Raw genomic sequence first — 22,529 nt, 5'->3', positions numbered from 1 at the left:
GCAGAGGTTAAAATATTTCTTTTTGGACTTTCCCGGGGGGTACAGTGTATGGGAATGCACCTGCCAATGCAGAGGACACAGGTTCAATCCCTGATCTAGGAAGATTCCACATAGTGTGGAGCAACTAAACCAGTGAGCTGCAACTACTGAGCCCTCGCTCTAGAGACCAAGAGCCACAACTACTGAAGCTTGTGTTCCTAGAGCCTGTGCTCTGATAAGAAGAGTAGCCCGTGCGCACCGCAACTAGAGAAAGCCCATGCACAGCCATGAAGACCCAGCATGGCCAAAAATAAAAAGTAAATAAATAATTTAAAAAAATAAAATACTTCGTTGTCTACCACTATTTCCATACTATTTTTTTTTTTTTGAAATCATGTTCTTCTGTAGGCTTTTCTGCACTGCATGAACTTGAGGTGCCTGTCATGACTCACGTCCAGTACACACAACTTCCGCATGCCAGGCTGTCGCACACACTGAGCACTCAGCCTTCTCCCAGAAGGTCCTCAGGGCCTTCAGCCCTAGAGGTGTGGATCTGTCTCCGTGTGCTAACAATAAGCAAGGTTCCAACAGTCCCTACAGTGCCCTTTCTTATCAGCGCTCAAGAGCAAGCTGTCCATTTGGGTATGTGTTTTTGGCTGTGAGCCAATCAAAGGGCCGTAAATGAAGGATCCTGATAACCAGGGTCCAGTCAACTGCAAATCCTCCTAAGAACCCAAGAACGTCCTTGCGTGGACTCCCTCCATCCCACTTTTGAATCATTAGAGTTGGCATCACAAACAATAAGAGTAAGGGACTAAATAACCTTATATTTGAATAAAATCACTGACAGCACAGCAATCAGTCTGGACAGCTCAAGCCTAATTTAATTGTCTCAGCAAGCTGGGTACAGTAAAAGTCAGACAGACCTGAACGTCAACGCTTGCTCAGTGCTATTTGTCAAAGGATTATCATCATTCTAGAGTTGGCATGCGAGCTTTTTTGTAAAGGGCAAGACAGTAAATACTTGCTCATGGGCCCGAAATCCATAGTCTCCACCACCACGTTGCAAGTTTCTGCCTCTGAGGCATGAAAACACACTGTGTCTGAGAGAACAAGTGTGCACAAGTGTGCACCCAGATACCAGATCTAAGGACAGCAACCAGCATACCCCTCGCCCCAGGGGTCAAGTCATGGCTCTCTTGTGAGTCATTTTCGGGAAGTTGGGTTTTGTGAATGGGCTTACATTTGTGTGCTGTGAGCAAGTGCAGGCGCAGTCACTGTGACTCTTTTTTAGTCCTCAAAGTTAACTTGGCATAAATGCAACACGAAGACGTGGGCCAGAAACATTATGAATATGCATTTCCAATTGAGACGGTAAAATTCAAAGAAATTCCTCACAACACGAAGCAATTAAGCCAGACAGCAGCAAGAGCATTGCATCCCCACCCCTACTCCCACAAAAAAATTGCTGGAAAATCTGTGGACTAGGTGACGTGATTTTTTACAGAAACCATCCAGAGTGCTCACTGTCATCCTGTCTGCTTACTTCCAATCATGGTTTACGCACTGTCAGCTCTGGCAACTTGCCTGGAAAGCAGCCAGCCGGCAAGCGGGAAAATTTAAATCAACAAGACAAATCCAATGCCACCGTCACCATGCAGTCCCAGGACTCCCAGGGGGCACAGAACCCCAGCTGGGAGCATGTGACTGTTCTCAGGTCTCCCAGGCTCCAGACACCACTTGCTCAGCATGTTCAGGGCACCAGGCATTTGGATGGGCAGAGGATGAGCATGTCAAAACAACAAGCCACAGCTCAGCACTGTAAACCTGTCCCCAATCACCAACCGCAGCATCTACCAAAAGACAGGGAAGTGAGACCCCTCCTTTGCAAGCTTCTCCCCTGAGACGAAGTACAAACTGGCCCTGAGGAAGAAGTCCCTTCCATCACCTTGGTGGGTATGGACTCTGGCACAGCAACAGTGCAGCCCTATGCCCAACTGACAAAGACCAATTCCAATGTGCTTTGCTTGGGTGCCAATGACAGGGACTCTGCACACCAGACACAAATCTGTCTCGAAGGGCAAAGGGTATTTACCTTTCTCCAGCATCACTGGGTTCAAAAGTATTCACATGCACACTGGGGGCTGGGCAGGAGAATCCACCCCAAGGTCAGGGAGCGGTGGCTGAGGCAGATGAGCTCAGCTACCCTGGAGCAGTGTGAGGGGAACAGGCAACACAGGCCCACTGTAAGATGTCCTGGCTGCAGAGCACAAACGAATACGGAGACAACACGCCAAGACCCACCAGCCACACTGCTGAAAACCAGAGTTCAAGAGCAAACGGACATGTTACAGAGCAGTGGGCCATGATCTCAACTCTCCTCACCTGAGGTCACAGGAACCAGAAGGCAGTGGCACCCAAAGTGAAGGTGCGGAGATAAAACACCTGTCAGGCCACAGAATTCTGTTTCCAACAAAAACATCACTCAGAAACAAAGGCTGAAATGAAAACATTTTCCAACAGAGACTAAGAGAACCCATGACGAAACCCATAACAAAACCTAAAATACAAGAAACACCAGCAAGAGCTACCTGGACGGAGGGCAAACAACATCAGAGAGAAACCAGTATCTTTAGAAGGAACAAAGGCCACAGGCTTCCCATTTTGGGAAGCATGTAGGTAATAGATGATTTTTTTCCTTTTTGTTAAAAAAAAACCAAACACACACAGAGGACTGGTGGGAGCACAATTTTCAGTCTTGGCTTGTGGGGTTTATGTGGCCCTTTGTACAGAGGAGCAGTGGGGTGGGGCGGAGCGGATGTCTTGTGTGAAGTGGACATCAGCTCTAAGAAAAGTAAACCACACACATGCCCATCAACAGGGGAACTGATCATTTCTGGTCTAATCCATACAGAACACTACTCATCAATAAAAAAGGAGGACACACTGACACAAGCAATAAAATCTCAAACACAACGTGTTACACTGCTGCTGCTGCTGCTAAGTCACTTCAGTCGTGTCCGACTCTGTGTGACCCCATAGACGGAAGCCCACCAGGCTCCCCGTCCCTGGGATTCTCCAGGCAAGAACACTGGAGTGGGTTGCCATTTCCTTCTCCAATGTGTGAAAGTGGAAAGTGAAAAGTGAAAGTGAAGTCGCTCAGTCGTGTCCGACCCTTAGCGACCCCACGGACTGCAGCCTACCAGGCTCCTCCATCCATGGGACTTTCTAGGCAATAGTACTGGAGTGGCTTGCCATTGCCTTCTCCGACGTGTTACACAAACAAGCTAAATACAAAATGACTCCATTTATAAAAAAATTAAGAACAGGAAAAACAATCTGTCGTGATCTCACAAGTGTACACACCCAGACTCACTGAGATCCGGCTGAGATGTGTGCCTCTTGCTGTGGTCAACTTTTACCTGCAGTAAGAAGAGCACCTGCTGTAAGTAAGGTGACTCAACATAAATTAGACAGTACCAGAAAACCAAATGAAACATGAAAGTCTCCAATCTGCCAGAGCAGGTGCTTGTTTTCACAACTTTCATGGAGACACAGACAAACATCCATGTGCCTATCATTCCATTCTGTGGCTACTCTCAGCAGAGACTGTCACCAGAAAGCTGAAAATACTGTCTGGCCCTTTAAGAAAAAAACAGCTGCTATGAACATGATTTGAACAGATGTTTTCATGGAATAAATGCTGTCCAAGCATAAAAACTATTAAATGAAAATTTCTCACCATTTCACACAGGTTTCAAAAGTTAGCGTTCTAGTTAGTCCAAGCTCGTCAACCCCAAGTGGCAGGGTCTGGTAAGGAAGCTTTCAGAGGATACAGCCGGTCCCCCCAGGCTGTCACCAGGATGGTGTGTGAAGCATGGCTCTGCTCCTGTTATATCCCACTCAGGTCCTCCTCACCAGCTCAGTGGCTGCAGTGTCAGAGCCCAGCCCCCAGCCCGTCCCACAAGGCCCTTCTGGACACAGGCCCAGCCTGACACCAGCTTCTTCCTGCCACTGCACCAACTGGGCCTCATGGCCTGACAACATGCTCTGCTAACCCTGAGCACCCGGGATCCTCTAATGCCCTGCCCCCTCCTACATGGAGCCTCTCCTTTAGAGTCCCAACCCTGCAGTGACACCCAGGTCCCGGAAGCCTGTCCTGGCACCCGCATGATGTGCAGCAGAGCCCACTGAGTCCTCTGGAGCCATCCTGGGTCTTGAGCATATGTCTGTGTTGTTCGTTTGTTCAACAAATGTTTATGAAGCACCTGCTCTCAAAGCTGGGGAGGTAGCAGTGAACAAAACAAATGAACAGACATAAAGCCCCATCCTCACTGCACAACCAAGATCGGGGAAGACAAACATCATCAGGGGAGAGGGGCGTGCACTACTGATCCCCACATGTGATCTCAGCAAGTGCTGACTGTTCATGAGGTGTCATTACTGAATTCAACCTACTACTGGAGGAAAAAGCAATACTTTGAAAGGACAGATGTGAAAACATCTTAAAAGGAAGGCTGTTTGGTTCTGTTTTAGATGTTTTATGATACACAGAAAGGAAGATATGCCACATGGAAGTCATGATGCATTGTGAGAAAAAAAAAAAAAGCCACCACCATCCCACCCTTCAATTAAAACCCAGAAAATTACCAATAACTGTGAAACGTCCTGCATTCTCTCCATATACAGTACCCTGAAGCAATGTTATTACAATCTCTTTCTTAAAGAAATTCACCTCATATAATTTATCCCTAAAATCTATTAGTTTTAATTCTTTGAGCTTTAAAAAATGGTCTTAATATGGTATATGCAGCCTTCTGTGACATGTTTTTGTTAGACGTAGTTATAATTCACGCATTCCTAGTATTGGACAAATCCCATTTGGGGGCAAACCACAACTTACCAATCCATTCCTCTACTGGAGGATGCCTGGCCATTCCCAGGTCTTGCTATTACTGGGTCCTCAACCTGTTGAACAATTCCTGCCGGCAGGTCTCCCTAGGGCAGCACCAGGCACAGGGTGATGCCCTGCTGGCTCAGGTCACGACAGCAAGACTCCCCAACTGTCGGAACAGCCACAGATAACTAACTACAGGAGAAGACACCCTCTCTATCCATTCGGGAAATGCAACTTAAAACTACAATGAGGTACCATCACACACCTATCAGGGCTTCCTGGTGGTGTTAGCGGTAAAGAATTCACCTGTCAATGCAGGAGACAGAAGAGACGCGGGCTGGATCCCTGGGTCGGGAAGATCCCCTGAAGGAGGGCATGGCAACCCTCTCCAGTAATCTTGCCTGGAGAATCCCACCAACAGAGGAATCTGGAAGGCTACAGTCCACAGGGTTGCAAAGAGTCAGACACGACTGAAGTGACTTAGTCACTTCACACACACACACTTACACACATGTATCAAGAGAGATTAAAAATAACCCAACAATACCGAGTGCTGGTGAGGGTGACAGAGGCTAGACTCAAACACTGCTAGCAGCACAGGAAATGGGGCAGCCACTCTGGAAGAGAGTCTGCAAGTTTCCTATAAAGGTAAAAATAGGCTTTCACATGACCCAGCAATCCCACTCCTAAGCATTTATTTAAGAGAAACAGGAACTGATGTTCACACAGAAAATGTGTACATGAATATTTATAGTAACTAAACCCAGTAACACATACATCCCGGTGAAAGGGTAACAAACTGGAAGATGAACACCATGGACACCACTGGGCAGTGGAAAGGAATGCAGCACCTGCCATACAACGAGGAGCGTTCTCGGTGACACTGTACTCTCTGCAATGCCACCAACATGATGTTCTAAAAGACAAAGCTACGTCTACAGAGAGAACAGTGGACGCAGCGGAGGCTACAGATGAGCATGGTCCACACCCTGAGTAGGGTGATGGTCACAAAAATCTCTATGGATCAAAAATCCCTCGTGGCTCAGTGATTAAGAGTCCACCTGCCAATGCAGGAGACACGGGTTTGATCCCTGATCTGGGAAGATCCCACATGGCGTGGAGCAACTGGGCCTGTGCACCATACCTAGAGAAGCCACCGCAATTAGAAGCCTGCACACTGCAACTACAGAACAGCCCCTGATCACTGCAACGAGAAAAAGCCTGTGCAGCAACAAAGACCCAGCACAACCAAAACTAAATAAATAAACTATTAAAAATAAAATAAAACTCAAGACAACCGTACATCAAGAAAAGGTCCATTTTACTGTGTGTTTATTTTAAAAAATTTAAAAAAAAACCTGGACTTGGTTTCTTTGGTTTGCAATTTATTCCTCCAGCTAGTCATTTTTGTTGTAGCTCACATAAGTATAAGCCTGTAACACACCGGAAATTTTAAAAAAATATAATCTGGTCCTTCACCAAAAACAGGTAAGAAGAACTATTGCAGGGTGTGTGCCTGCAAGTGGGACTTCAGGGTCTGAGAGAAGGGCCGACCACACCCCACAACGGTGGGCACCCCAGGGCTCCCGATTCCCACCCCTCTCTTCTTATTTATCATGAATTCAAGTTCACACATTTATCAATTGTGGTAAAAGCTGTGAGACTGACCACCTTACCCATTCCAACACGAACCATTCAGCAATGTTATCTATTTGCCCATTATCCTGTAACATATCTCTCACTTTTTATTTTTTGGCCGAGGCATGAGGGATCTTGGTTCCCCAACCAAGGACTGAACCCTCACCCCAGGCAGTGGAGGTGAGGAGCCCTAACCAGAGGACCACCAGGAAATTCCCTCTTAATTGTTGTGTAACTGAATATATCAAATCTTTGTAAATGTATCAATCTATTTTTCCCCATTTTTGTTCAATAAATCCTTCTCCATCATCTAATCCATAGTGACTTCTCCTACACTGAACTCTAAAGCTCTGCTGCCTTGCCCATAGGTAAGCTCTCCATCTGGAGTTAACCTGGGCAAGCCAGACCAGCTCCGCTCGTCCAAGTGATGTCAGCCAGTCTCAGAAGCCCTGAAGAACGACCCATCTCTCCCTGGGCCCAGCAGGTGCACTAGCAATTCTCTGAGAGGTCTTGGGAGGGGAAGTGGGGAGGCTCTCTATTAGGTTTCATTCCAAGGATACTGTATTCAAAAACCTTCAAAATTACCTGAGGCGGTCTCAAAAATTTCTACAAAAGCTACAAATTCTTTGTTACTTCTACACATACCATTACAAAATAAATAAAACAATCATGGTTTAACACAAGCACCTACTATTAAAACAAGGTAGATTTAAAAGCCTTCAGAACGTCTTTCCTGGTGGCTCTAAAAAAACTGTCCTTAAAAAAGAGCAGGGCCAGGCTTCCCTGGTAGTTCAGTGGGAAAGAATCCACCTATCAATGCAGGAGACACAGGTTGGATCCCTGATCCGGGAAAAGCCCACATACTTTGGAGCAACTGAGCCTGTGCACCACAACTACTGAAGCCCTAGAGCCCGTGCTCCACAAGAAAAGCCACTACAGCAAGAAGCCCACGCACAAGAGTAGCCTTCACTAGCCATAACCAGAGAAAAGCCTGCACAGCAACAAAGACCCAGCACAGCCAGAAATTAAAAAAAAAAAAAGAAAAAGCCTTGGGCAGATAATCCCCAGAGTAACACCTCCCGGCGTGCAGACAGGTGTGCTCTGTGATCCTCCAGGGGGAGGCAGTGGTGCAAGGCCATAGCGGGCTACTCACTGTCTCTGCTCCTCTGAGATGCAGTTCCTAGGGCTGCCGTGGGCACTGCAGCCTTCCCACCCACCACTCGTCATCCTAGAAGTGTGGCTGGACAGGCAGCATGGAAACCCACTGTGTTGCCAGGGGCAGGAGGACATAGTGCCCAGAGGCCAGTTCCAGGCCACAAAAATAACACATCATATCATGGGCAGTCTGAACACAGAGGAGCTAAGAAACAGGTTAATAGTGTAAGAATGGCTGTTAGGAATCTGGGGAGAGAGAGGCACTGCTCTGCGAAGAAACCTCATCAGAGTAGGGACCAGGCTCTGTTTAAACAATGTTTCCACAAGTGGGAATAACTTATGGATTTTCAACAGTAAACTTACAGACCAAGGTAAACGTCTGCCTTGACAGCAAAAAGGTAAAAGGACAAAGAAAAGTCACAGGGAGGAGGAGGGAATAGAGGCTAATGCCCTTCAGGCTGTAAGATGACAGTGCAGGACAAAGTCTGTCTCACAGGGGTAGGAGCACACTACACCGGGCAGGACGACAAGGATGCTGCGGCCTGAGCCAGGACAGGAGGAGCAAGGGGCTGTCAGGTGATGCCAGGGACCACCAGCCAGCACTTCAGGGACAGCTGCTTTGCCCCCACACTCAGAGCCCGACCCTCAGAAGAAAAACTTCACCGAAAACAAATACTAAAGATGAGACACAACTGGTGTCCCAAAGACAGCTGACCTCTCTTCTTTGAAGGGATCTTCCTTTACAATCCCTGATGAACCTGGAAAAAAGGACCTGGGGCACCTCCTCAGGCAGGGGAAGGCCAGCTTTCCCCAGAGCAGGGACAGATGCACGGGAACACCCATGGTCTGCACGTGTAACCCTAAGCTCATCATCTATTCCAGCAGGAACATGTTAGTACACTGCAGAGCAAGAGGAAATGGCCACCGATGACCACAGGTGCATCCAAAGAAATTATAAGCCGAATCAGCAAACATGGGAGATGTGGAAGGGATGCTGCCGAGTATCACGGTCATCTGCTACCTTTGCTCCTAACTTAAAATGAATGTCAAATGTACAGAATTTCTACATTGGCTACGAAAACAGAGGAACTCCTAAAGATGACACCTTTCGTCCTAAATTCTAAGAATAATAAAAAGCGACAGTGATGCCAAGCCTTAAAATAGAGACAATTAAGTGAGTAAAACAGGTTCCTCTTTAAGAAGGACTCGCCGCCATCATCAGTGTCCAAGGGAGGACCCATCCACCAGAGAGCAGCAGCTAAGCCATGCTTGCTCACTGAGAGCTTGTGCTCCTGTACTGAAGAGAGTGGACACTCTGCCCCACAGAGGGAGCAACAGGCTGACCGGCACGGGCTCAGCAACACCCCCGGGGGAAACTGAAAGGCCCCAGCAGGGTCACACTCGAAGCCTTTCTGAGGAATAAACTAAGTGCTCTCTCAGTCCTGGCAGAGCGGTCAGCACGTCTGTGGAATTAATTTTATCAGTTGTGACTTACGTCCAGAAACCAAATAAGGATTTTCTTTCATAACCTAATGCTTTCAGTCAAAAGGAAAAAGTCAGAAGTTGATCAAAATAACTTACATGTTTGAATACAAGGAGAGTCGACCTGAACATTCTCAAAAGCCTATGACTCCGAGCGGAGGCTGCCGACGGCCCAGAGTGGATGGCAGTGCCTCACTTCCACCCTAGCCCTCCTGGTCAGCATCCCTGAGGCTCAAACAGCAGGGCGACACTGCCTCAGTGTGAAGGGGCCTAAGGCAAGCTAGAACCCTCACACCCAGAACGTGACCGACAGACACAGTGACACACCCACCATCTCAGCACTGGAGCTAACAGGTGCTCACCCATGCGCAAGGCTGCAGCAAGGGATTCTAGGCGGACCATGCTATAACCAAATATTTCCAGAAAACCGTGCCGTATTCCCCAAGCGGAATGTGAAGCTGGCCGGTGGAAGGCAGGCGTGTTCCTTACAGAAGTGACGGCCACGGAGCTTTCTGGGTGCTGGTGTTCCACGCTCAGCGCCAACCATCTCGGAGGACTGAAGCCACAGCCCCTTCCACCCAGGGAGCCGCCCCCCACCCTGGCTGTCAGCGGACATGCTGCACGTCAGCAGACAGACTGGAGAACAGGAGGCACGTACTCCATGACAGAAAAGGCAGACGCGACAGGCTCAAGTACAAGTCCACTCTCGTGAATGACTACCAGGAAGGATCACTACAACATTCAAATCCTCAACTGTGAACATCATGAAGTGCGCAGGCTAAGAGACCTACTTCAGGCTTCAAGAGAGCCCGGGGGCTGAGCAGTGCAAGATGTGACACTGACAATCCAACGACCCATCACCCTGGGGGCAGCGCCAACCCTAGCGAGTGGATTGGATGCTCCAACTCCAGAATGAACAGAAGCTTAAGACACACACAGTGGGCAAAAGTCCATAAAACGTGGCAGATGCAGCCATGATGCCTTCTGTCTCACCAGCCACAGCCGCCCTCTGGGAAAGTCCCTTGGGGCGGGCCAGCCCAGGGGTCCCACTGTGGGCTGACTGTCTCTGATGAAGCAGTGGGCCAGTTTCCTGAAGCCAGAATTAAAACCAACCATTCTGTCAAATCCAGCACGAAACCAAGTATGAAATGCACCAACCGCCCGGTGACAAGCCATCTGTAAAGAGATGTCTGATGTCAGAGGTGAGCGTTAAGATACATGCATGTGCTGTTGCAGTTATATTGGGTGACAGGCTTTGTGATTATCACGGAAATTTCACCAACACAGCAGTTACAGTCTAGGCGTGCTCACCATGTACAGGCATTTTGGGCACACATGCTCTAAGAGGTCTGTGGGGCAGGTACCTAGTCCAGGAGGGGTGGGACGGCAGTTCTCAGGTCACTTGCCTGGGCTGAAGCCTGGTTCTGCCACTTATGGGCTCAGGGACATGAGCAGTTACTCAACACCTTCACCTCCTTTTCATCCAGTGGGGCTAGAGATGGCCTGGCATGGAGTGCCTGTGAGCAAGCTCCTGCAAACTGAGGAAAACAGTGCTGGGTACATGATAAACATGAACAATTACTAATTCGGCCTCCAATTTACAGATGAGAAGACTATACAAACAGACAAAGTTCATAATGGTGAATTAAAGTTACATAGGTTATATTCAAATTCTCAGCTTGAACACTATTGTTGCATACATTTTGTTGTTGTTGTTACATATATTTTTGATGCAAAGTCCAAAGTTCACTAATCTGCCTTCTTGTCATCTGCCTTTTAAAAATACAGGAAAAGACCTGGCTTCAAGGCTTTAGGGGGCTAGCATGTGACCAGGTAAGGCTGTATCGAGCTGCTGCTCACTGAAACACACTCTGCCCCTGTGATCACCACAAAAAGGCGCGCTGTTCATCAGCTGCATGGTCATTCTGGGGTGGGGACAGGACAAAGACTGCTGCCCACTCCAGAGAGCAGCATGCGGGTGTGATGAAACAACAGGTTTACCTCATGACACTGCAATTCTGTGAGCAGTTTAAGGAATGCTACAAGTAAAAAGAGGATCATAAGAATTTCACTGGTTGTCAAGTGGTTAAGACTCTGTGCTCCCAATGCAGGGGGCACGGGTTTGACCCCTGGTCAGGAACTAAGATCCCACAGGCTGCACAGTCCAGCCTTGAAAAAGAAAAGGAAAAAGGTAGATCACAGAGGCTTCTGAAGGTTCGCACAGCATCCCCAGAGGCCAGTAGGTCCAAGAGTGCCCCTAACACCCATGTGCACTGTGATCCGCCAGCCTGAGTGAGGATGAGATGGCTGGACAGCCTGCCGACTCGCCAGGACAGCCCCCTTAGGTATCCTTGTCATGGATCAATTTTTATAAAAGAAAGGGCAGGGGCAGATGAAACAAGTGTGGGCATCACACTGGGACTACACACCAGGGAGTAGGATGCTGCTGGTAACAGTCAGCTAGAATCACCCAGCCAGGCAGGATGATGCAAGAGAAAACGGCACCAACAGAAACAGCATTTTAAGAAGGACATCCCGTGTTGTCATGGTAAGGTGGGTGACAACACTGATTGTGCTTAACCCCCAATACCAAGCACGTCAATGTGTCTCCTTATCTATACAATTGGATAACAGCTACCCATGCAAGCTGTCCCGGGGATTAAGGCAGATGCACAGTAAGGAGCCTGGCTGCCTCTCAAACGGATCACTTCAGAAGGCTTGCAGCTGGGGAGGTGGGGGGGTGAGCCTCCTCCACATGAACTGTAGAGGAGAACAAACTGCTTCAAACTAAAGACAACTACAACTAGACAGTTAAAAAATACTCCAAAGATACTCTAAAGTACAGACATTCTGCTGCTGCTAAGTCACTTCAGTTGTGTCCGACTCTGTGTGACCCCATAGACGGCAGCCCACCAGGCTCCCCCGTCCCTGGGATTCTCCAGGCAAGAACACTGGAGTGGGTTGCCATTTCCTTCTCCAATGTGTCAAAGTGAAAGTGAAGTCGCTCAGTCGTGTCCGACCCTTAGCGACCCCATGGACTGCAGCCTACCAGGCTCCTCCATCCATGGGATTTTCTAGGCAAGAGTACTGGAGTGGCTTGCCATTGCCTTCTCCGACAGACATTCTAGTTTCATCTTAAAATGAAACTGAGTCATTAAACTGCACTAAAATTTTAACTTTACATGTGATGAGACTTGTGATTCAAAAGTAAATACAGTCCAGTAAATGGCTTCCCTGGTGGCTTGGTGGTAAAGACTCTGCCTGCCAATGCAGCAGACACAGGCTCAATCCCTGGTCCAGGAAGATCCCAGAGGCCTTGGAGCAACTAAACCCGTGTGCCATAGCTACCAAATCCTGCGCTCCTAGAGCCCATGCTCTGCAACAAGAGAAGCCACTGCAATGAGAAAGAAGCCTGTGCACTGCAACTAGAGAGTATCTCCTGCTCAACAAAACTAGAGAAAAACCTGCGCAGCAACAAAGATCCAGCAGAGCCCCAAATAAATAAATAAATAATTTGAGAAAAACACAGCCTAGTAAAAATTGTTATCTGGAATACAATTTCTTTTTTCAGTTAATTAAAAACAAAACAAGAAAACAGATGTGGCCCGGTTTCATGCATCAGAAAATGTCTATCACGAAACTATCACTCTTTTTTATTTAAAAATCTTAATTTAAAGGACACAGCAAAATTTATTACAACTGGTCAAATAGACCCTCACATTTTACTATCAAACCCTAGAGCAGTACCTAAGTGAGCAGCAAAATGTAAAATATTAGAAGTGTTAAAATCCTTGCACCTGCCAGTGGGTATACAAATCCGGTAATATGTGGCAAAAACAATAAAGTTTGTATTCCCTGACCCGGAATTTTTCATTATTTATCTTAGAGATACCCTCTCATGATGAAAGACACTACTTAATAAAGAAAAATTCAATGGGCCCGCCTAGCTAAAAATCAAACATTTGCTATGCTGCTAATCCCTTCCAATAATAGAAGGGAAACTAAAAGCCAGGCGGATGGCACACGCTCCCTGTGCAGAGCCCAGTCTGGCTGAGTTGAGGCTGTGACAGGGGCCCAAGGTCTTGGCCCCCAGCCCCCAATTCATTACCTCTGAGGCACCACAGGCCAGGACAGGACAGGTGAGTTCAGTCTAGCACATTTCCACTCCACCCGCCCAGAGAACAGAGGCACAGGGCCCTAGGGAGAGCTCTCTAAGAAAGAGGCTGGTCATCCCAGAGATAGCCAGGGCGGGGCACAGCCCATGGGGTAGCAAGTCAGCATTCCAATCCTCTGACTCTCAGGACTGCAACTTTATAACCAATTGGCATAGAATTCCTTAGAACACAGCAATGGAAACTGTACATTCCACTTTGTAAACCACCATGTTTTCCAGTGCTCTGTGTTCAGTGTAGCAAAATTAAAAGGACAATAAAATTGTAAGTAACTCATAATGAATAAGGCTCATTTATACTCATACAGTCAAGGAATATTCACTGATCACTCATAAGGTATCACACAATTTAAAAATATTACTTGGGTAGCTGGGTTTAATGTGTCATGAATAAAAGACTATTGTTTCTGTCACAGAACCAAGTTTTAAAAACCAGTCACATGGACACACCTACAAAGGTGAAAGATTCGTGAGTAAAGTGGATCTCTGAAGTACATAGACAACCCAAGAAAAGGAAACATGAGGGCATTTTTCATGACATCCACTGAATGCATGGTCTTACCAGTGTGAATTACCAATATGTCTGCAAAACTCTTGGAACTGGAAACAATTCTTACCTGCTAAAGACAAAATCTATTAAATGTCTGCCAGTGCCAAGAACTAAGGCAGAACGTACCACTTCACCAATATGACATCCTCAAACAAAATTGACGCAAAGGTGACAAAAGACAAAATCAAAACTAAAGGCTGTTTTGGTAATCTAACCCTTAAATCTTCTGAGTTGAATTTCAACTGACCAGTAACAGACCGCTACTAATCCTCTTCGGGCGATGTCACTATCTGAGCATGGCCCTGCCATCAGGACAATAGGCCTAACGGTTCCTTCTTTTCTTTTTTGGCCACCCCTCTTGACATACAGGATCTCAGTTCTCCAACCAGGGATGGAACCCATGCCCTCTGCACTGAAAGTGTGGAGTCTTAACCACGGACCACCAAGGAAGTCCCAACAGTTCCCTCGTTCCCTCTCTTAAATAAGGAGTAGTATCTTCATAAAATATGAATATTCTCATTTTTTAGCATCTTTGTCACTTGTATTTAGGAAGCAGTTGAGGACGCAGCTTCCTCCTTATATCTCCTGTACTCCCCAACAGGCAGTAAGGGCAGGTTCCACGACCATCATCTCAGTGGTCAAGCACTTGAGCCTGAGTCTCATCCTCTTTCAAGAAGGAAATTCAAGCACAGGCCCTACCAACACAGACAGAGGAGGACTGTGACAGAGCAGGAGGCAGTCTGCAGTTTGATAATGTTCCGCTCTGCCCAGCCAACAAGAACATAAAAAGGAGCTCCACTGGGAAGTACTGCAGTCTTAACTGCTGTGTGGGGAGCACCGGGAGACCCACAAGGGCGCCATCAAGAGCTAAGAGTCTCCTCCACACTGCTTGTGCAAGAGCTGGTCGTCACGTGCCATACCTGTCTCCTGAAGACACAGGAATTTGTCTCCTACCTGGAAAACTGGCTGACCTCATTTGAGATATGGTTCACCTACAGCACTATATACTCCAAACCTTGTACAAAGTACTTTTTAAAGGAGTTAGGGAATTTTTTTCAAGGGTGATTATATCTGTATCTATAACGATCATTTGCAGACTTCCCTAGGGGGTCTAGTGGCTGAGACTCTACTGTAGGGAATGTGGGTTCGGTCCCTGTTCAGTTAACTAAGATCCCACGTACTCTGTGGTGTGGCCAAAAAAAAAAATCATTTGTAAAATCAATTACACCCCAATAAATTGTTTGTACAAATCATGCTCATTTTATTCCCTGAATTTAGAAGCAAACTCTCACCTTGGATAAAAGTCCACCTTGTTCCCTTACCCCTGCACGGCTGCTGCACAGCATTTTAGTCATTCATTTGACATCCAATGAGCATAGACTACAGCCCATGACCAAGGCAAGCACGGTATGCCTAGGCTCTGAGATGCGCCATCAGCAGCTTGCCAGGGATTCTGCCTGGTGGTGGCAGGGAAGTAAGCACAGGAACCAGCACAGAGGCCTGACTCCAAGTCCAGGACTGAGACAGAACAAAGCACTAGTCTTTAGGGTAGCTCAGTCTAGAGCACAGTGCACCCACCCTCTGAGAGCAAGGGGGCTCAAGAACACAAAGGGCCAAGAGACCTGTGCTATCTGTTCAGTCCCAGCACCACGGTAACACAATGAATGAAAACCAAGAACATAAACTCCCTGAGTGAAGGTTTTGGAAATGACTTGAGTTCTTCCGTCATGTAGGAGGATTCAGAGCAGGCCTGAGGAACAGCTCATTTTCATGTGGTTTTAACTGGTTACTCCACCTCACTCATTTTATCAACAAATGTCACTGAGTATCTGAGGCTAAAGTGTGGAATTTACTTTTTGGGAAGTTAACTGAAGACAAGAGCTGACAAACACCTTTTTATTTTGGACTAACTATAGACTAAAAGTTGCACAAAAGTTTACAAGGAGGTAACAAGACCTTTCTGACCCACCTCTAACTGGTTATGCTTTCCCAAAGAGGAGGTAACTTGTCAGACCTCCCTCAGCAGCCAGCACCTCAAGGACTTGGCACTCACCACAGTGACTTCCTAGTGACGTGGGCTGCTGTGCTGCTGCTAAGCTCATCACCTCCACTTTCTCTGTCAGTATTTCCCAGGCATGCAGCACATGCCAGCTCCTGTTCTCTGCACAAACAGGCTCCCTGTGGACATTACCTCACAGTAAAAGATTAAGTTGTAATAAATTTATTAAGTAGGACATTAGAAGAATGAAGTGCGGTGGGAAAACTAAGCAGGGAAGGGAAACAGGGAACAGGAGGTGGTGAGTTGCTTTTGAACTGTGGTGTTGGAAAAGGCTGAGAGTCCCTTGGACTGCAAGGAGATAAAACCAGTCAATCCTAAAGGAAATCAGTCCTGAATATTCACTGGAAGGACTAACGCTGAAGCTCCAATACTTTGGCCACCTGATGCAAAGAACTGACTCAGTGGAAAAGACCCTGATGCTGAGAAAGACTGAAGGCAGGAGGAGAAGGGGATGACAGAGAATGACGGTTGGATGGCATCACCAACTTGATGGACATGAATGTGAGCAAGTTCCGGGAGTTGGTGATGGACAGGGAGGCCTGGTGTGCTGCAATTCACGGGGTTGCAAAGAGTCGGACATGACTGAGCAACTGAACTGAACTGAGTTGAAACAGCAGGCAGGCAGTCGGGGAAGGGCTGCCTGCCCTGAGGCTAAAGATAAGGACGCCAGTGATCTAGGTAGAGCCGCCAGTGATCTAGGTAGAGCCGGGAAGGAGCAAGGAAGTCTGTCAAGAGACAGGCTGAGAAGCCACTGTGGCAGGGGTCAGAAGGAGACAGGGCCAGAGGGAGGAGACTGGTTACAGAGGCTGGGAGTGGACTGACAGGCATCTCTGCCCACAAGGGTCGCCATCCCGGGCCACAACGGTTCCACAGATGAGGCCCCCTCAGCAAAGCCAAGTCTCCTCCATGCACCTCCCAAGTGTCTGCTATCAGATAAGCCCTGGATGCTCTGCCTTCACCATGTTTAAGAGGTCCAGGCAATGGGCTCCAGTGCCATGCGTGCCCCTCACAGCCCCGTGCTGCTGGAAGCAACAGCCACCCAGCCCCCGGCTTGGCCACACGCCATCAGAGGTGCCATCGGAGGCAACCCAAGTTCTGCAACCTTGACACAGGTGGAAGAAGAACTGCACAGCTCTCAGACAGGAAGTTTCTCAAAGCCTGTGAGTCCCGCCTCATAATTTCATCCCTCAAAGTTTGACAGGAGCCTTGATCCTGAAACTCAGCACCATGATTAACAAGACAGAAGCAAATAAATGAACATAAAATCTCAGGAGATTTGGCTGAAGTTCTGCCTTGAGGCAACCAGATTATAGATGGGGCAGAATAACTGTTAGGTTAGCAGATAGTTTTTAAACAGACAACTAGTAAGGACAAAGGTATCCTGCAGAGCCACCTCTCAAGTTATGACTCCTATTAAGCCTAAACCTGGAAACCAAAATAAAACAGAAACCTTCGCTTCCTTTTCCTGCATAGCACAACCGAGCAAATATTGAGAACTCATCTCTCAGGCACAAGAAAAGGCGAGTCCTTAATCCAGCCCCTCAACGCAAACAAGTTCGAACCCGCAGGGATGAGATCCGGACCCTCTCCCGTATGACTGCAACACAGGCACTGCTTCAAGTGTTGTCCTGGCAAGGCAGAGAAAACGTTTTCTTCTTACAAACTGGATGATTTTCACCCGCGAGACTAATTTCACCGCGTCAACGAACAAAGCTCAATTCCGTGAGCTATAATGACCCAGACATAGGTTACGTGGCTCCAGGACCGGTGGCGCTCCCCCTCTCGCCCGCATAACAGTAAAGACCCTCCCCGAGGCAGGGGCGCCCTGCTCAGACCCCAGTCCCGGAGCGCGAGCTGCCCCGGGGTGGGGGGTGCCCGGCGGCCGCATGTCAGGTCTTTGGCCGCCCCCAGTGCGGGCCCAGCGGCCCGACCGCGGCGCACGGCCTAGGCCTTCCCCCCGCTTCTGCGGCCTCATCGCCGACCCCGGCCCGCCCCGAGGGCTAGGAAGGGGGAGAGGGGGTCGCCGCCATTTCCGGCTGCGGGCGCGCGGCCCCGACGCCCTGCGCCGCGCCACCCCGCACCCCTTCACCCGGCCCCGCGTCACCCTCACCTCGCGCCCCGCCCCCGCTCGCTTCTCCCGCCCCCGTCACCCCGACCCCCGCCCGCCTGCCCGGCCGCCCGGCCTGACGCGAGACCGCCGGCCCGCCGCGAGCTCACCTGTCCGCGCGCCCGCCCGCCCGCCGACTCCGCGGCTCCGCTCTTCCCTGCGCGGCGCTCCTGGGCAGCCGGCCGACGCGCTCTTCAGCCGGGGCTGCGCTTCGGGACCCGGCGGCGGCGTCGGCGACGGCGGCGGGGGTAGCGGCAGAGGGCGCGGGAGCAGCACCGGCAGAAGCGGCGGGGGCGCGCACGCTCACGCACGCACCCGCACCGGCGCGCGCGCTCCCGGGAGGACGTGGGCGCCGGCGGACGGAGCCGCGGGCTGGGCAGGCGGCGCGTGCGCCCAGAGCTCTGGGCGAAGGCTCCGCCCATGGGGCGGAGCCCCGAGTGACAGGAGTGGACAGAGGCTCCCGAGCGCACAGCGGACAGCCCATGGGCGGGATCCCAGGGCCTGTGGGCGGAGCTCGCACAGCCGAGTCGGAAGTTTCCACCTCCCCGCAGGGGCGGGGCCGAGGGCGGGGGTGGGGCCTGCTCGCCGGAGCGTCAGGTGCTCTCCCTTGCGCCCGCAGGTACTGAGGGAAGATTCGCCAAGGCAGGTGGGGGGACTTGTCTTGCAGTTGAGTTTGCCCCGTGTTTTACGTAAGACTGAGAAATCGTAATTGATCTCGTCAAAGAACTGGAGAGGGACCTGGTGGGAGATGACCCGGAGGCCGACGGCCGCTGAGCCACTGTTAGGGACTGACGTTTGCTCATCCCTGCAGCGCAGAGATGCGACTTCCTGCCTGCCTGCCCAATCACCGAAGTGCCACCGCCATTGTCCAGCCCCTCCCAGAACCACCGGCAAACAATGACTCAAAAGGGTAGTTGAACCAACTTCCACTCACTCCCCTGCCACCCAAGATACGACCCCTGCTCATCTCACTGACCCCTTGAGGGAGGGGAGACCTGCTCTCTACCCTTCCCTATCGCTATGTCAGTTCTGCCATTTACTGAGTGCCTGCTCTGTACCTGGTACACTGGTGTGTGTGCCAGTTTTCATCCTAGAAGCCACCCAACAGACTTCTCTGGTCAGTACTCTGCCTCCTCACCCCGACACTTGCCCATTGGCCATTTTCCACTCTGCGGAGTCATATTCTTAACACAGAAATTTTATGTTATCCAAGGCTCCCTGTGACACATTGTGTGTTAGTTGCTCAGTCGTGTCCGACTCTGGTGACCCCATGAACTGTAGCCCACCAGGCTCTTCAGATGACAAACGGAGTAAAATCCAGACTCAGAGCCAACAAGCTCCAGCCCCCTCTACCTCTGTCCTCTTACATCTCTGCCATCATGCCGGCTTTAAACTGCCCAGTCTGTCCGAGGTTTGGGGTCTGTAAGTGGCAGAGGGCTCAGGAAGTCGCTTGGCAGTTGTTAAATTGTGCAACATCAAACAGGCAGAAAGAAAAGGCCTATGAAAACCGAGAAGCGGAAGGGCCAGATTCATATCTATGCCCTTTGATTCAAGAGGATGAAAGATTCTGGGCAGAATCACAGGAGGAATGAGAAAATCAAATGGACCTGGTACCAATTTCAGAGTGAAGTTGTGTTAGGCACTGAAAGAATGAATGAATCAACAGACCTGGTACCAATTTCAGAGTGAAGCTGAGTTGGGCACTGCACCAATGAATGAAGCAGGCCTTAGTGAGTCTTTCCTTGACCTACTAGTTCCTCTTTAGGAATATTCTAAGAAAATATTCCCAAATACAGAAAAAGGTATATCACTAAGCTAATCTTATAATAGTAAAAATGGAAACCTAAAAGACATTCAAATGGAACAATAGAATTATAAAATGTATACAAAGTTACTTAATAGCATTGAAAATTCTTTTAAGAGCTCCTGAAAGTAAAATGAGCAAAATGCATGTTAAAAGTACATTATTACAAATATGTTTATAAAGTAAGTCAACCTGTTTGGAGATAATAAGACAGGAATACTGTCAACTGTGGACAGTGGCTGCAGTCCAGTCCTGACCTCCACAGGCCCTTTAGTGAGGTCAGGTGGGCACCCTTATCCTCACCTTGAGAGGAAACTGGGACTGTATAGAAGCAACTGCCACAGCTCCCCTCCAACGCCAGCCCCACCACTTGCTACAGCCCTTCAAGCTCTCAAAGCTCATCTCATAGGTCAATTATTTAGGGGAGCCACCAGAGGGTTAGGTCCATGTCAGGGTCGTCCTTGTCCCCCACAAGGCCTAGCAAACTCTTACCCACAAGACATTTAAATACTAAATAAATGAAGACCACTTGGAACCCATTTCTTTGTCAGCGAGGGTAAATGTTGACCGCAGGCAGTGGAGGAAGGTGCTTTCCCCACTTGGCGCAGCCTCACACCTCACACCTCATGCTGTGTGGTGTGGACTGCCGTGCTGTCGCATACAATTCACATATAGTTTGAAGTCATTCACTTTCCCTGCCTTTGCATCTAGGGCAAGTCGTGCTCTCTGATCCAAAGGAGGTCCAGTGCTCTCAGTAAAAGGATTTCCCACTGGGCACATCCAAGACAGAAAAAGAGGCATTGTACAGTGCACTAGGGCAGTGCAGACGGAGGCTCTCCCAGAAGTTTCAGGGAGGTGCAGCCAGCACTCCAGGGCACAGCAGTAAGAAGGAAAAGCAGAGCACAAGAAATATTAAGAATGGCAAGAGAATGAGAATACACATTCACATGTGCTTGTTTCTGCATGAAGAAAGCACTAGGAGGGTGAAGTTATTGGAAGATGGGTGGGGTCTGGGCAGGGAATGGGTTTTAGCCGGCCTGGTATCCAACCTGTCAAGGATGCATGTACCCTTCCTGTACCACCACGGCTGTTACAGCAGCAAGTGGACAACTTCAGGAGTTCAAGCCCAAGGCCTTCAGTGTGTGAATGCTGGCTGGCCTGCCACCCTCTTGCTGCAGTGCCCACCTGCATGGCTCTGGAAGCTTGGCCTGGACTCACTGTAGCTTGGCTGGCGCCTACCCATCCTCCATACCCCTTCCCCAGAGACCCCCAGCTTTGTCAACACACCCTCTATGGCACTGAAGATCTGAAATTTGCATTTGAGACCCTCTGTCTCCTGCCTGCCTCTCCCCAAGGTGCAGGCTCCTGACAACAGGGATCCGGTCGGTTACCTGGCCACTCTTTCGCCACCTTCCTGAATGAAGTAAGACACATCACATGAGCTGAAGTCCATTTTCCCCCAAAGAAATGCTTTATTGACAAATCACCATTATTTACTTTATGGAAAAGAGAAACCCAGGATGCAGTCATTATCCCTGCATCCTGCCTTCCCACCACACCCTATCTGAGACTCCAACCCCAGGGAAAGAGCATGGAGCAGCGTTCCTCCCAAGGCACAGCGTGGACTGCAGCTCCTCCACCCCACAAGTGAGTGAAGTGACCAGAACATGCAGGTACCAGGCAGCACATCACAGTCCAGCAGAGAGGACACTAAGCTGATGGCTCCTCCCCCTCAAAAGCACACACAGGCGGTCGAGGTCTCTGCCCACCAAAAGCCTGTAAGGCACAGAGCTGCCCCTCCAGATGCACCAGACATGGGGCCAGGGGTGAGGCTGCTGGGCTGTGGCAGCATCAGAGGAGAAAGAGATCTTTGTAGCTCCTGAGAAAAGGCAACAACAGAGTCCCAGCTGACCCGAAGCCCCAGCCCTGACCTACCTGCAGGGTCTCCCTGCTGCTTGCCAGCCCCAGCATGTGGCATACCCGCAGGCTGCAGCTGCCGACCAGGGAGGAGCCGGCCAGGGCTGGTTTGCGCAAGGGCAACACCGGCCTTCCATGGTGGGGCTGGTCTTTCTCCTGTCTCCATCCCCACTGGCCAGCAGGTGCTGCTGTGGTCACCAAGAGGAGAGAAGCCAGTTTCTACACAGGGATGGAGTGCACTCATGAAATAAAACACAGCACTGGCACAGCCGTGCTGCCCCTTGGCTGGATGCAGGGTTTTACATAATGCTCAAAACCCACTGAAGAATCCTTGTTTGTATATAAAAACATTATAAACAAAGCATAAGGCGATGTAAGGCGTGCATTTCAGCTTGAGTCCAAAGAAATACTTTCTAACTATGAGGCTAAAGCTGCTTCACTTAGTTTGACTTTTTGAAAAACCCACTGCATTTATAGAAAATAAAGAATTTGCTTTTGTTAAAGCTAGATTGTTAGTGTAACAATTAGGCAGCTGCTGATAATCAGCTTCTTTCTAGACAGTCTCAGAAAATGGATAGTTTTCCTGTTTAGCATTTTGAAATTAAACTGCAGATCAGGCAGGGCTTTTTGGATGACTCGTCCTTCTGTGACTTACGGAAAGACTTCGGAAAATGCAGAGCATTTTACGCTTATCACATCCCCCCCTTTAAACATGCTGACCAACTAAGAGATTCCCAACAGAAGCCTGGCTTTGGCTCAGTCACCCTGGG

At 49.2% G+C, this 22,529-nt stretch overlaps 1 protein-coding gene across 2 annotated transcripts in view; it reads right to left on the bottom strand.

Moving 5' to 3' along the window:
- Positions 1 to 18,413, bottom strand: part of DNAJC5 (DnaJ heat shock protein family (Hsp40) member C5) — a 32,109-nt gene extending 13,696 nt beyond the window's left edge. Inside the window, exon 1 of one of the 2 annotated variants that reach the window (XR_008686884.2) lies at positions 18,149 to 18,413. The gene's annotated coding sequence lies outside the window, so the exon portion shown is untranslated. The remainder of the gene's footprint in view (positions 1 to 18,148) is intronic. The other variant, XM_055433168.2, reaches the window with a different exon arrangement.
- Positions 18,414 to 22,529: the final 4,116 nt, after the last annotated feature.

Source organism: Moschus berezovskii, chromosome 15 (assembly GCF_049115385.1).
Source record: "Moschus berezovskii isolate FMDL1 chromosome 15, NW_MosBer_1.0, whole genome shotgun sequence".
In the NCBI taxonomy this organism is placed as follows: domain Eukaryota; kingdom Metazoa; phylum Chordata; class Mammalia; order Artiodactyla; family Moschidae; genus Moschus; species Moschus berezovskii.
The sequence above is the reverse complement of the archived record's forward strand: the minus strand, read 5'-3'. Positions and strand labels throughout refer to the sequence as shown.